The sequence below is a fragment of the Hippocampus bargibanti genome, linkage group LG17 (genome assembly GCF_051943395.1).
Source record: "Hippocampus bargibanti isolate YZ-2025 linkage group LG17, ASM5194339v1, whole genome shotgun sequence".
Classification (NCBI taxonomy): Eukaryota; Metazoa; Chordata; class Actinopteri; order Syngnathiformes; family Syngnathidae; genus Hippocampus; species Hippocampus bargibanti.
Window position 1 is genome coordinate 16,822,156 of NC_142750.1, and position 12,979 is coordinate 16,835,134.

Sequence of the window (12,979 nt, forward strand, 5' to 3'; positions counted from 1 at the left end):
TCTAATAATATCTGGTCTACAGACGTGTGGCACCAGGCAGGTGTTACAGCTGCAGCTGTTGTGGACAGATGTGTGTACAGACGGAGAAGCTCGGAGAGGTAAGGTGTTGCGAGGCCATTTAGAGATGTGAAAATAAATAAAATTCATTCATTTATCATCCTGACCACTTTATCCTTATGATGGTTGTGGAGAGTCCTGGAGCCTTTCCCAGCTGTTTTTGGGCACTTTGCGGGGGACACCGTGAATTGGTTGCCAGCCAATCGCAGACCACACAGAAACAAACAACCACCCACTCTCGCGTTCACACCTTGGGACAATTTAGAGTGTTCAATCAGCCTGCCATGCATGTTTTGGGAATGTGAATGGGAATGGAGAAAACCCATTCGATAGAATTCACGGGTCCAATCCTCGAGGGTCGCTTTCACATAAGCTTGTCTTTTCTTAATGGAATTTCAGATTGACCAACTTGATTATTTAATTTATAGAACGAAATGCAATATTGTAAAATTACATGCACATTATCAGCATGTGAAATGCCACAGTCAAAAGTTAGAACACCACCAATGAAGGTTATCTAATGGGTCATGAAACGACACAACAATTCCACGGGACCCCGAAAGCTCCCTGAAAGCATTCAGTGACATGTCCCGAACATTGCGACAAAACCCTTCGATAGGACATGTTCTAAAATTCGAGTGAGGCATAATATTACTGTTCCATCTCCTCGATGACGCGCCGTAGACTGTGGCTGCTGTCCTCCCCTTAGCTCCGCCCCTCTGGCTGCTCAGCACTGCGCGGTCTGTGATATGAGAGACCAGAGCTCGATTGGGCACACGGTCCGCTGCAAACCTCTGGAGCAGATCTGTACCTGCACTTCGCAGACTGAGAATTGGAGAATAGCGAACGCAAATTGAAAGCGGAACGAAGCTGCAACGACCGACCCGTCCAGTTCCACAAGGTGACCAAGCCCATATATGCTTTTCAACGCTGGGTTATTAATATTACGCACGGGTGCATGACAGAAGGTAAAGCAACCTTATAGCCTGTAGACATCTTGCAGCATCAGCTCGGTCGGTTAATTGTAAAATTGTGTCGTGTGTACGCGTATCTGTGTTCATAATTTTCAAGGGACTGATGTTACTCTCTATGGAAAATACATTCAGACTAGGTTACATGTACCAACATATGTTCCGGTAAAGACACAACTAATTGCGTGGGATAATCACTCCACGTTTTGTGTACGTGTTTGGTGTTTGCGTGAGAAATCCTTTTGAATGAACACCTCGCGTTTTTTTATTTAATTAATGTATGATTGTTTTCTTTTTTTTTTCTGTATATGAGTTCATCATGCCATGCTTTGTGGTGGTATTACAGCCTCTCTCTGTCTCTCTCTCTCTCTCTCTCTCTCTCTCTCTCTCTCTCTCTCTCTCTCTCTCTCTCTCTCTCTCTCTCTCTCTCTCTCTCTCTCTCTCTCTCTCTCTCTATTTCTCACTCACTTCCATGCACAAGCACAAAGACACGCGCACACGCACATACATGCACGCACACGCAACCACGCACGCACACAGACACACACACACACGCACGCAGACACACACACACACACCTACACGCACACGAACACACACACACATGCCCATTAATTCTCTTAAATTGTTGTCTGCAGTTGGGTATTTGGATGTAGCTGTGGTTTGCACCCCAACATTGGTTGTGAGCAGAAAGCAGGCATGTACTGCATATTCAAACACATCCTTATCTTATTCACACTTGAGGACACTTCAGAGCAGAATTCTCCCCAACCCCCGGGTCGCGGATTGGGACCGGTCCGTGGGTCATTTGGTCCCGGGCCGCACAGAAAAACTCAGTTTTATGTATTTGGGATGTTTTATTTTGAAAAATGACCAGATCCTCTGTTACATCCATCTATGACACAGGTCGATGAGAAGGTTTCTTCAGCCGTCATCTGTACAAATGTGAAGGTTTCGGACGTTTTCGCCTCCTATCCAAGAGGCTTCGTCAGCGAACTAAAGTCTGACTGGTCGTATCGGCCCTATTTATATATCCCTAATGTCCAGACAGGGATAATATAAGTGGACCTCAATCGGCAGTACATTTGCACCTAAAAGCTAGCAACCACTCATTTGACGACAATGAGGTTAAAATCTTAGCAAAAGAACGTAGATGGTTTGATAGGGGGGTAAAAGAAGCGATTCTTATAAAACAACAAAATCCTTCATTAAACCGGTCTGGTGGGGTGAGGTTCAATTTGGATCGTTCATACAATAGCCTGCTTAGGCAAAACAGGTTAGGCAACTTTCGTAATGCTGATGAGGGTCGTCATGCTGATGAGGTGATACCGGTGGGAGTGGGGGTAATAGGCCAGTCGTTAGTCAGGAATGTAGGAACAATCAGTGGGGCCACAGGGAGGGGTCCTCTGCCCCCCCCCCCCCCCCAACCTGAGAGTAGGGACCTATCATAGCTGTGTCCGGCGCCACCATGTCTGGACATTAGGGATATATAAATAGGGCCGATACGACCAGTCAGACTTTAGTTCGCTGACGAAGCCTCTTGGATAGGAGGCGAAACGTCCGAAACCTTCACATTTGTACAGATGACGGCTGAAGAAACCTTCTCATCGATGGACCACTCCTGTACGACTGAGAGCTTACACAGACCTATGACACAGGTGTCAAAGTCAAGGCCAAATGTGGCCGCCATATCATTTTATTCAGTCCGTGAAAGCAAATTAAACTTGTGAAATTCCATGATGCTTCTAAAGTCTGAACCAAAATTTCAAATTGTCTAATGTACACCACAATAACAAGAATTATTTTTTACTTAAAAAAAACTAGTTATTCATTAATTTGTTGTGTGCTATATATATATATATATATATATATCTGTGCGGAGTATGGACTGGAAACCCCAAGGTCAAAATGGGAAACACCTCCCAAGGTGGTGGAGAATGACCGAGCAAAAATCCTGTGGGACTTCCAGATACAGACTGACAAGATGGTAATGGCCAACCAACCAGATATCGTGGTCATAGATAAAGGGGAAAGGAAAGCCGTTGTCGTGGATGTAGCGGTCCCGAGTGATGGGAACATCAGAAAGAAGGAACATGAGAAAATCGAGAAATACCAAGGGCTCAGAGAGGAGCTGGAGAGAGCCTGGAAGGTAAAGGTGACAGTCGTGCCTGTGGTGGTCGGAGCACTTGGGGCAGTGACCCCTAAACTCGACGAGTGGTTGCAACAGATCCCGGGAACAACATCGGATATCTCGGTCCAGAAAAGCGCAGTGCTGGGAACAGCACGGATACTGCGCAGAACCCTCAAGCTTCCTGGCCTCTGGTAGAGGACCCGAGCTGAAATGGGGACAGACACCACCCATGGTGGGTGAGATGAGGATTTTTTTAAATTTTTTATATATATATAAAGTCTCATTATATCGATATCGGTTATATTGATAATACTGCTTATTACGATACTATTTTCATTTCCCGTGCACATTTCTAGTCTTTTCATGTATAATTAGTTCCGTTTAGTACGATTCATGGTTATTACGATAATCCGGTTACTACGGTGCTCCTTTTCGTCTCCCGGTGGCCATTTTGTCATGTTTATATCGATACAAAAGATACTTAAGGTGAATCGCTATTTGCTTAGGGGTTTCTATACAGTACCACCATTATCGAAATCTGTATCGGTTGCGCCGTTGGTCATGTGGCTTGGTCGCCATTTTCTACCAGCTTCCGTGTTTTGAACTGTCATACGCGAGCGCAATAAAAAAGGCGTAGCAGAGCTTATATACAGTACAGTACACCAATTTAAACCATGGGGAAACGGAAGAATTGTGATCTCGGAACGAAGCACAAGGCAATAGTGACTGTCGAGGAGAAACCAACAAGGAGCAAATCCTCCATCGCGAAAGAGTTTGACGTGCCGCAGAGTACTTCATCAACGTAGGTAATGTAAACATTGCAGTTTTCGTTTTCCAATCATGTATTTAATTGTGTTGTATTCAGATATCCTTATCGCTTGCAACAATCATTGTTTTTCATATGTTTGTACATGCTGCCGTTCGTGGTTCCGTGTGTTCAGAACAACGTGAGGATTTTGCATTGGTTGCATTTTTGAAAGGAAATAGTCATTAAAAAAGTGTAAAGACGTTTTTATTTTATGCATAAGTTTATTTTTCACTTCACTACTGTACAAAAAGCATGCTCGATACGCAATCCATGAACCCAATGATAAAATTACATGCCTTATCAAAGATCCCCCATTTACGTACCCCCCCCCCCCTTTTTAATGCAGTTCGGCGCAGGATGATTATATCGATAGTACGGTTATATCGACTTTTTTTCTGACTCCCGAGAATATCAATATAAAGAGACTTTACTGTAAATAACAAATATCGTAAATAACAAATAACACAGAGAGACATTTATTCTTCAGCACTTTCTGTACCTTCTTTGTTACATAAAGCAGTTCCAGGTGAAAGAGGAGAGGATCAAAGCGTCTCTTCACCAGTGGATCAGGGACATCATGGTGGAATGTGCTCGTCGACTACAAGCTAAATGTGAAATCAAACACGCAGCTGTAGCATCCATTGACGAAAAGCGATTGTCTCACATCTCCTGTCCCTCATAAATCCGCTTCAATTCCAACCTGTGACGTTTCCATATACGCATCGGAGCTCTGCGCTGACGCTCCTTCCTTCTGACCGCGGGCTCCTCAAGCCATGCCGCGGACTCTCCAACAGCACCGACCTTTCCACTGAACAAAGCGGGGCTGTGAAGATGCTGCTCATTACAGGCTCAAAAAGCACAATCGCCTGGCTCAGAGATGTGTTGAAGATGTCCGTGAAGACATCTGTAAGCTCCACTGCGCAGCCTCTCACAACACGGCCAGGAATGCCGTCGGGACCCGGGGCTTTTCGTGGGTTGGTCCCTCTGAGGGATCACCTCACGCTGTCCTGGGACAGTGTCAGCACCTGTTCGCCGGGAGGTGGTGGGGTCTTCTGTGCTGGAGTGCTGTTGTCTGCCTCGAAGCGGGCGAAGAAGTCGTTCAGCTGATTCAGCAGAGTGGTGGAGTTCTCACAGGTCTGTGGAGAGGGCTTGTAGTCTGTGATGGTCTGTATCCCACGCCACAGGTTCCTGGTGTCTCTGCTGTCTCTGAAGTGGTTGGCGATCCTCCTGGAGTGCTGTCTCTTGGCCATCCTGATGCCACGTGACAGGTTGGCCCTGGCTGTTCTCAGGCCCAGCTCATCGCCAGCTTTGTAGGCAGCGTTCCGAGCCCTTCACCCGTCAGCCATGGCTTCTGGTTGGCCAGGATGGTGACAGATCTGGTGACAGTCACGTCATCCATGCACTTCCTCATGTAGGAGGTAACAGTCTGTGTACTCTTGGAGGTCGGTGTTGTTGTTGTAGGTGGCCGCTTGTCTGAACATGTTCCAGTCAGTGTTGGAGAAGCAGTCTTTGAGTGCCTCTGACGACCCATCAGGCCACACCCCAGGACATTGGGGAGACTAAACACATTCTCAAAAAAAGAATTTATCAACATCGCAGGGATAATACTAGTGGGCCTCAATCAGCAGTACATATGCACCTAAAAGCTCGCAACCACTCATTTGATGACAATGAGGTTAAAATCTAAGTGGAATAACATAGATGGGGAGTAAAAGAAGCGATTTTCATAAAACATCTAAATCCTTCATTAAACTGGTTTGGTGGGGTGAGGTTCAATTTGGATCATTCATACAATAGCCTTCTTAGGCAACATAGGATTAGTAATACAGATGAGGTGATACTGGTCGAAGTGGGGCAATCAGGCTAATCGTTAGTCAGAACAATTGGAACAATTAGTGAAGCTGCAGGGAGTAGTTCTCTGCTCCCCCAAACCTGAGTGCAGGGACCAATCATAGCAGAGTATATATATATATATATATATATATATATATATATATATATATATATATATATATATATATATATATATATATATATATATATATACAGTAAAGTCTCGTTATATCGATATTCAAGGGAGTCCGAAAAAATATCGATATACCGGGACTATCGATATATCCGATCCTGCGCCGAACTGCATTAAACAAAAGCCGCCAAAAGAGGGCAGCCAAGCGCCATATAAGAAACGGAGCTGGCCATTAGCTCCCTTTTTTTGGGTGAGAGATGTTCCCTCAAAATGGCACATATAATTCTTTAATGATTGTAAACATGTATGCTTTAATCTTCAGAACTACAGTGTATTTGAAACATATTCATAACTGGATGTGTAACAAGAAAGCATATTATCCGAATCTGAAGCCATTGTTTGGATTCACAAGCAATGCAAGACGTCTTGGCGTGAAGTCATTTTTATTTGCATTTGAATAAAAAGTGACATCGGCTGTCCTTTAATACACAGTATGGAATGTTAATAATTTTCAAAATCATCGCGCTTCAGCAGACAAAACAAGAAACATTGTTGCAAAAAATGATTGCATTCATATACAGTACAGTGGGCATGTACATAACACAACAGGGAAACTGCAACGCTTACATCTTACTGTATTATGTATACAATTTAAAAAAGTCATCAATCTTCTTCTGCTTCTCATTTTTACCTTTTAACACAAACACTTCAATCTCGTCTGCTACACACGAGCTAGCGTCTGAAAATGAAAATGGCTCTGCTACACGGGTGCTGGGCACGTAACCAAGTCACCTGACCAAGTCGACCAATGGCGCGACTGATGGCGTGACACGTAACCAAGACACGTGACCAAGTTGACCAATGGCGCGACCGATGGCGTGTCACGTGACAAAGTCACACGGCCAAGTCGACCAATAGCGCGACCGACGGCGGCTCATGTGACCAAGTCGACCAATGGCGCGACCGATGGCGGCTCACGTAACAAGACACGTGACCAAGTTGACCAATGGCGCGACGGATATATCGATATAAACAACAAAAATGGCCGGCGGGGGATGAAAAGGAGCACCGTAATACCCGGATTATCGTAATAACCGGGTATCGTACTAAACGGTACTAATTATACGACTAGAAATGTGCAAGGGAAATGAAAATAGTATCGTAATAAGCGGTACTATCGATATAACCGATATCGATATAACGAGACTTTACTGTATATATATATATATATATATATATATATATATATATATATATATATATATATATATATATATATATATATATATATATATATATATGGCATAAACTACCAGTTAGACTTTATTTTGCTGACAAAGTTTCTTGGATAAGAAGCGAAACGTCTGACACCTTCAAAGAAGTACAGATGACGGCTGAAGAAACCTTTTCATCGATATACACAAAATAAGACATATTTTGTGTAGTTTTAAGGCTACGGAAATTAGAAAGTCGAAATTTATGTTTTATGGGGACCTGGGAACGGATTATTCTCATTTTAATGGGTTCCTATGGGAAATTAGTTTTTGGAATACACACTTTTCGACACTATGTCTGGGAACTAATTAAGTTCGTAAGCCAAGGTATCACTGTACATTTTATTTTCAAGCGCCTTCCAAAGCTCTCAAGGACACTTTACAGTCACAGACAAGCATAGAAGGAACATAGATACAATAATACATAACATACAATCATAAATAGAAACAAGAGATAAAGCTACACAGAAAATGTGATTTTAAATAGATGGGTTTTAAGATGGGATTTGAACGTGGGAAGAGAATAATGTTACAAATGTCGGGAGGAAGTGAGTTCCAAAGTTTAAAGGCAGAGCGGCTGAAAGCTCTGTCCCCCATCGTGCTGAGACGGGCAGGGGGCACATAGAGGTGGAGGGAGGAAGAGGATCTGAGGGAACCAGAGGGAATATACATTTGAAGAAGGTCAGATAGGTATGGGGTGCAAGGTTATGGATTGCTTTAAATGTACAAAGAGTAATTTCAACGTTGATTCTATATTTGACCGGGAGCCAGTCGTGCTCTTGGAGGACGGGGGGTGATGTGGTGAAAGGATGACGTTCTGGTGATGATTCGGGCTGAAGAATTCTGGACTAGTTTAAGTTTATGGATACGTTTGTGAGGACCACCAAGGAGAAGTGAATTGCAGTAGTCAATTCCGGAGGTGACAGGACTATGAACAAGGATAGCAGTGATGTGAGGGGTGAGAGACAATTGATATTGCGTAGGTGGAAGTACGCAGATAGTGTTAAGTTATTTACACGGGAGTGGAAATATAGTGTGCTGTCAAGGAATTAACACCCAAGCTCTTGACCTGATGGGAGGGAGAAACGGTCGAACTGCCAATCGTGAGAGAGAAACTGTTAGCTTTGCATACGGTGGATTTGGTACCAACGAGGAGAATTTCAGTTAAATTTGAGGAAGTTATTGATAAACCAGGATTTAATTTCAGAGAGACAAAGTGAAAGGGAAGGAGGCAGAAGAGAGGCCTCGGCATTCCTGGGGAAATAGAGCTGGGTGTCATCTGCAAAGCAATGAAAGTGTATACCAAATTTACGGAAAATATTGCCAAGGGGAAGAAGGTAGGTAATAAAGAGGAGGGGTCCAAAGACAGAGCCTTGGGGCACACCAGAAGATACAGGAGAGGACTATGAAGTGAAGAAGTTAATTTGGATGAACTGAGAGCGGCCAGAGAGATAAGAGTGGAACCAGCGTAGAGGTGATCCCTTTGGAGGAAAGTCTGTGAAGGGTGATGGTGTGAGAAATAGTGTCAAAAGCTGTGGTGAGGTCAAGAAGGATGAGGATGGAGATTCTGTACTGTGATGGGGGCGGAAACTAGATTGTAATGGTTCATAGAGATCATTCTGGGAAAGGTGAGAGTGTAGCTGGGAGTAGTAGTAGTAGTGGGACAACCTTTTCAATGATTTTGGAAATGAAAGGAAGGTGAGAAATGGGGCAAAGGTTATTAAAGTCAACGGGATCAAATCCAGGCTTTTTAAGAATTGTAGTGAGAGCTGCAGTTTTGAGGGGGGCAGGGACGATTGCTGTGGATAGCGAGGAGTGAATAATGGCTGAAATGAATGGACAGAGAGATGGTAAGCAGGATTTGACCAGAACTGTTGGAAGGGGATCTAGTTGACAAGAAGAATTCTTGGATTTAGTTATGAGGTCCGAGAGTATAGAGGGATTGTCATGATCTGGTTGGTGACCAATGGGTGGCGGTGTCGGCCCCGCCTGCATCTGCACGGGTGTTGGTAATTCCAGTCAGTGGCAGACTGTCACGTTCTGGTTGGCGACCAACGGATAGCGCTGTCGTCCCCGCCTGCAGCTGCACAGGTGTTAGTTGTCCCAATCAAGGCCAGTTAAAAGGACTCCCGGAATGACCATTCCTTGTCAGGTAATTGTATGTGTTTGCTTCACCCTGTCAGGTTTGTTTCATCTTGGCAGAAAACTCATGGTTTTCTTTGATACTTTGTACTTTTCTGTTCAGATGACTTTGATGTTTTAGATTTTGTTCCTGCTGACTTTATTTTAATATAATTTGTCGAATACACTGTGCTGCTCCCTCCTGCCTGCTTATTTGGCATGCACAACCATCCACCACCTCACAAACCGTGACGGGATGATCGGATACCGCAGGTGCTAAGGACTGGTCTCGTTTCCCCTGTGCCGGGCAGTGCACGTCCACGTTAGGCAATGCTTCGTCGCGTGACTGTTTGAATGGAGTTCTTTTATACTTTGTACTTTCTGTTCGCATGACTTTGATGTTTTAGATTTGGTTCTTGCTGACTTTATTTTAATACAATTTGTCAAATACCTGCTCAACCTGCTGCTACTTCATGCCTGCTTATTTGGGATCCACAACCATCACCACCTTGTACACCGTGACAGGGATGAGGGAGTTCAAAAGAAGATAAGAGATGGCAGGGGGTAGGAAGGTTGGGGGAGGGGCGCTACAGAGTTGTTGAGTGCAGGTTGTTTCACCACCCTCAAAAATTTGAACACAGGAAGCCAACACATCAGATTATGAGAAAAAGGCAACACATCTACAGAAAAAATAAAGACAGAGATGAAAAAAAAACTAAAATACATGTGATTAACAAAATGATCTAACTCCTCCCTTGTAATTAATTAATAACAATTAATTTGGTCATTTGACAGCCGGCTTCACAGTGCAGAGGTCGTGAGTTCAAGACCTGGTCCGGCCTCCCTGTGTGGAGTTTGCATGTTCTCCCGCATAGGTTTTCTCCGGGTCCTCTGGTTTCCTCCCACATTCCAAACACATGCAGGCAGGGTGATTGAACGCTCTAAATTGGCCCTTGGTGTGACTGTGAGTGAATGGTCTCTGTGTACCCTGCATCTGGCTGGCAACCAATTCAGGGTGACACCCGCCGAATGCACGAAGGTACGACAAATGGATGAAGGAATTTGACACCTCTAACACCTCAAAACATCAACCATCCATTCATCCATTTTCTAATGCGCATGTCCTCACAAGAGTCGCGGGTGTTCGCCGTCTTTCGCACCCTGAACTGTTGGTGAGCCTATTTCAGGGCACACAAAAGAACAAACAATCCATCAATCCCACTTGAATGTTTTTGGAATGTGGGAATAAATTGGAGAAAACCCATGCAACAACATGGAGAATCTCCAAACTCTTCACAAGAGGGGAGCAGCCTGAAGCAAACCCATGACCTCTGCACTGTGAGGCGGGCCTGCAAACATTCATCGTCCTGCCATGTAAACTAATTTTTTCAATTCATCTCCAAGCTTTCAAGGTTTTTAGTGTACTTCCCTCAAAGTACTGGGATGGGGAAAATGGGTTCTTTGAAGCTCTGAGTTAAAAACGAAAATTGTCAAACAACCAGTAATGTATGAAAGAATAAGCTACCACTCAGTGGATCAGACAGGCTTCAGGCTGCACTTTTCAGAATGTCCAACAGCAACAATGACATGGCACACACAGCCCGAGAAGGAGCGTACAGGGCTGGCAAGATGAGGAGATTGATGGAAAGGGACACAATTAGATGTTTAGAGGATAGATAGGGGAGGGGAAAAAGAGGCAGTGATGTTGTATATTGTGAGAGCAGATCACAAATAATGGGCTTCAGATAACATTTTTTGTGTATTTGTCGGCGTGTGTGTGTGGGGGGGGGTCAGCTTAGATGGTTATGTAAGAAGAATGAAAGGCCTGTCTCCTCCTTTTAACATCACATGCTTCGTCTTCCACTTTCTGCCTCATTTCTCCTCAGCTTGTTCTTTTCCTCCTACGTATCACCTTTTTCTCCTCCCCAAACTCCCCAATCTACAATCTGACTGTTATTTTGACTTCTTGGAAATAGGGGTATTCATTCGTCCATTCTCCGATCCGTTTATCTTTACAAGGGTTCACACAAAATAGATGCTTTATTTATTTATTTATTTATTTAGGTTTTAGCTTTTGCAAGGTGGTAATGGTGGTGGAGCTGGCAGTAGGGAGCAGCAGTGTATATTTGATAAATTGTATTAAAATAGAGTCAGCAGGAACAAAATCTCAAATATCAAAGTCATCACAACAGAAAAGTACAAAGTAGCAACCAAAATCATAAGTTAAATGTAACAAGATGAAATAAACCTGACAGGGTGAAACAAATACAATGACCCGACACGGAATGGTCGTGCCGGGAGTCCTTTTAACTGCCTCTGATTGAAACGACCAAAACATGTGCAGCTGCAGACGTGGCCAACAGCGCCACTCGTTTGTCGCCAACCAGAACATGACACACCTAAAGGCATTCAATTTTCTCAAAATGTGCCTGATAATCCGATGGGCCTTATGCAATTTTCTCTCTAATTTTTCATGTGTCTGAGCAGACACACAAGATCCCTGAGCACACCGAGGACCACCGTGAGCAACATCAGGTGTGTACGCTGTGTATAGGGCGTATGGGCAGGGCCCATTCGCGCCATTCTGCTCCGATTGGCTGCATAGCGTACGTGAACTGTACGGCATTATTGGCTGGACACCTGTCACTTATTGAGTTGCATTGCAAAATGGTACTATATATATATATATATATATATATATATATATATATATATATATATATATATATATATGGGTGTTGTCTGTCCCCCATTTTAGCTCGGGTCCTCTACCAGAGGCCAGGAAGCTTGAGGGTTCTGCGCAGTATCCGTGCTGTTCCCAGCACTGCGCTTTTCTGGACCAAGATATCCGATGTTGTTCCCGTGATGTGTTGCAACCACTCGTCGAGTTTGGGGGTCACTGCCCCGAGTGCTCCAACCACCACAGGCACGACTGTCACCTTTACCTTCCAGGCTTTCTCCAGCTCCTCTCTGAGCCCTTGGTATTTCTCCATTTTCTCACGTTCCTTCTTTCTGATGTTTCCATCACTCGGGACCGCTACATCCACGACAACGGCTTTCCTTTCCCCTTTATCTATGACACGATATCTGGAGCCTTCTCTTTGATGTATTCATGGAGCTTGGTGTCACGGTTTGCAAGGTGGTGATGGCGGATACGGATCCCAAAAAACAGGCTGGAGGGAGCAGGAGGTTGTTTGACAAATTGTATTAAAATAAAGGTCAGCAGTAACAAAATGTAAAACATCAAAATGATCTGAATGGAAGAAATACAAAGTAGCAAAAGAAGACCAAAAGTAAAAGCCCGCCAAGGTTAAACAAACACGTACACGATGCATGCTGCAACCAAGTAGCAAACAAACAATGAATCTGCACCGGATGATCGTGCCAGGTGTCCTTTTAAGTGTCATTGATTATAACGACCAGCACCTGCGAGGCTGCCGGCAGGGCTGACGTCGCTACCCGCTGGTCGCCAATCTGATCGGGACGACCAGCGGGTAGCGACGTCAGCCATTCTGCGCCTGGCAGTTCGACGTCCACGCAGAGCCATGCGCCGTCGCGTGAACGTGCGAGAGGGATCGCACTCACGCCCACGACGATCCGTGCCGCGTCTTCGTCCACCCCAGGCCGAGTCCCGTTCCCATCAGGCCGCCG

The 12,979-nt window shown here is 44.5% G+C and overlaps 1 protein-coding gene across 2 annotated transcripts in view; it reads left to right on the forward strand.

Annotated features, from left to right (window-relative positions):
* Positions 1-769: 769 nt before the first annotated feature.
* Positions 770-12,979, forward strand: part of LOC148886001 (junction plakoglobin a-like) — a 146,669-nt gene continuing 134,459 nt past the window's right edge. The window contains exon 1 of one of the 2 annotated variants that reach the window (XM_089018451.1): positions 770-1,025. The gene's annotated coding sequence lies outside the window, so the exon portion shown is untranslated. The remainder of the gene's footprint in view (positions 1,026-12,979) is intronic. The other variant, XM_089018450.1, reaches the window with a different exon arrangement.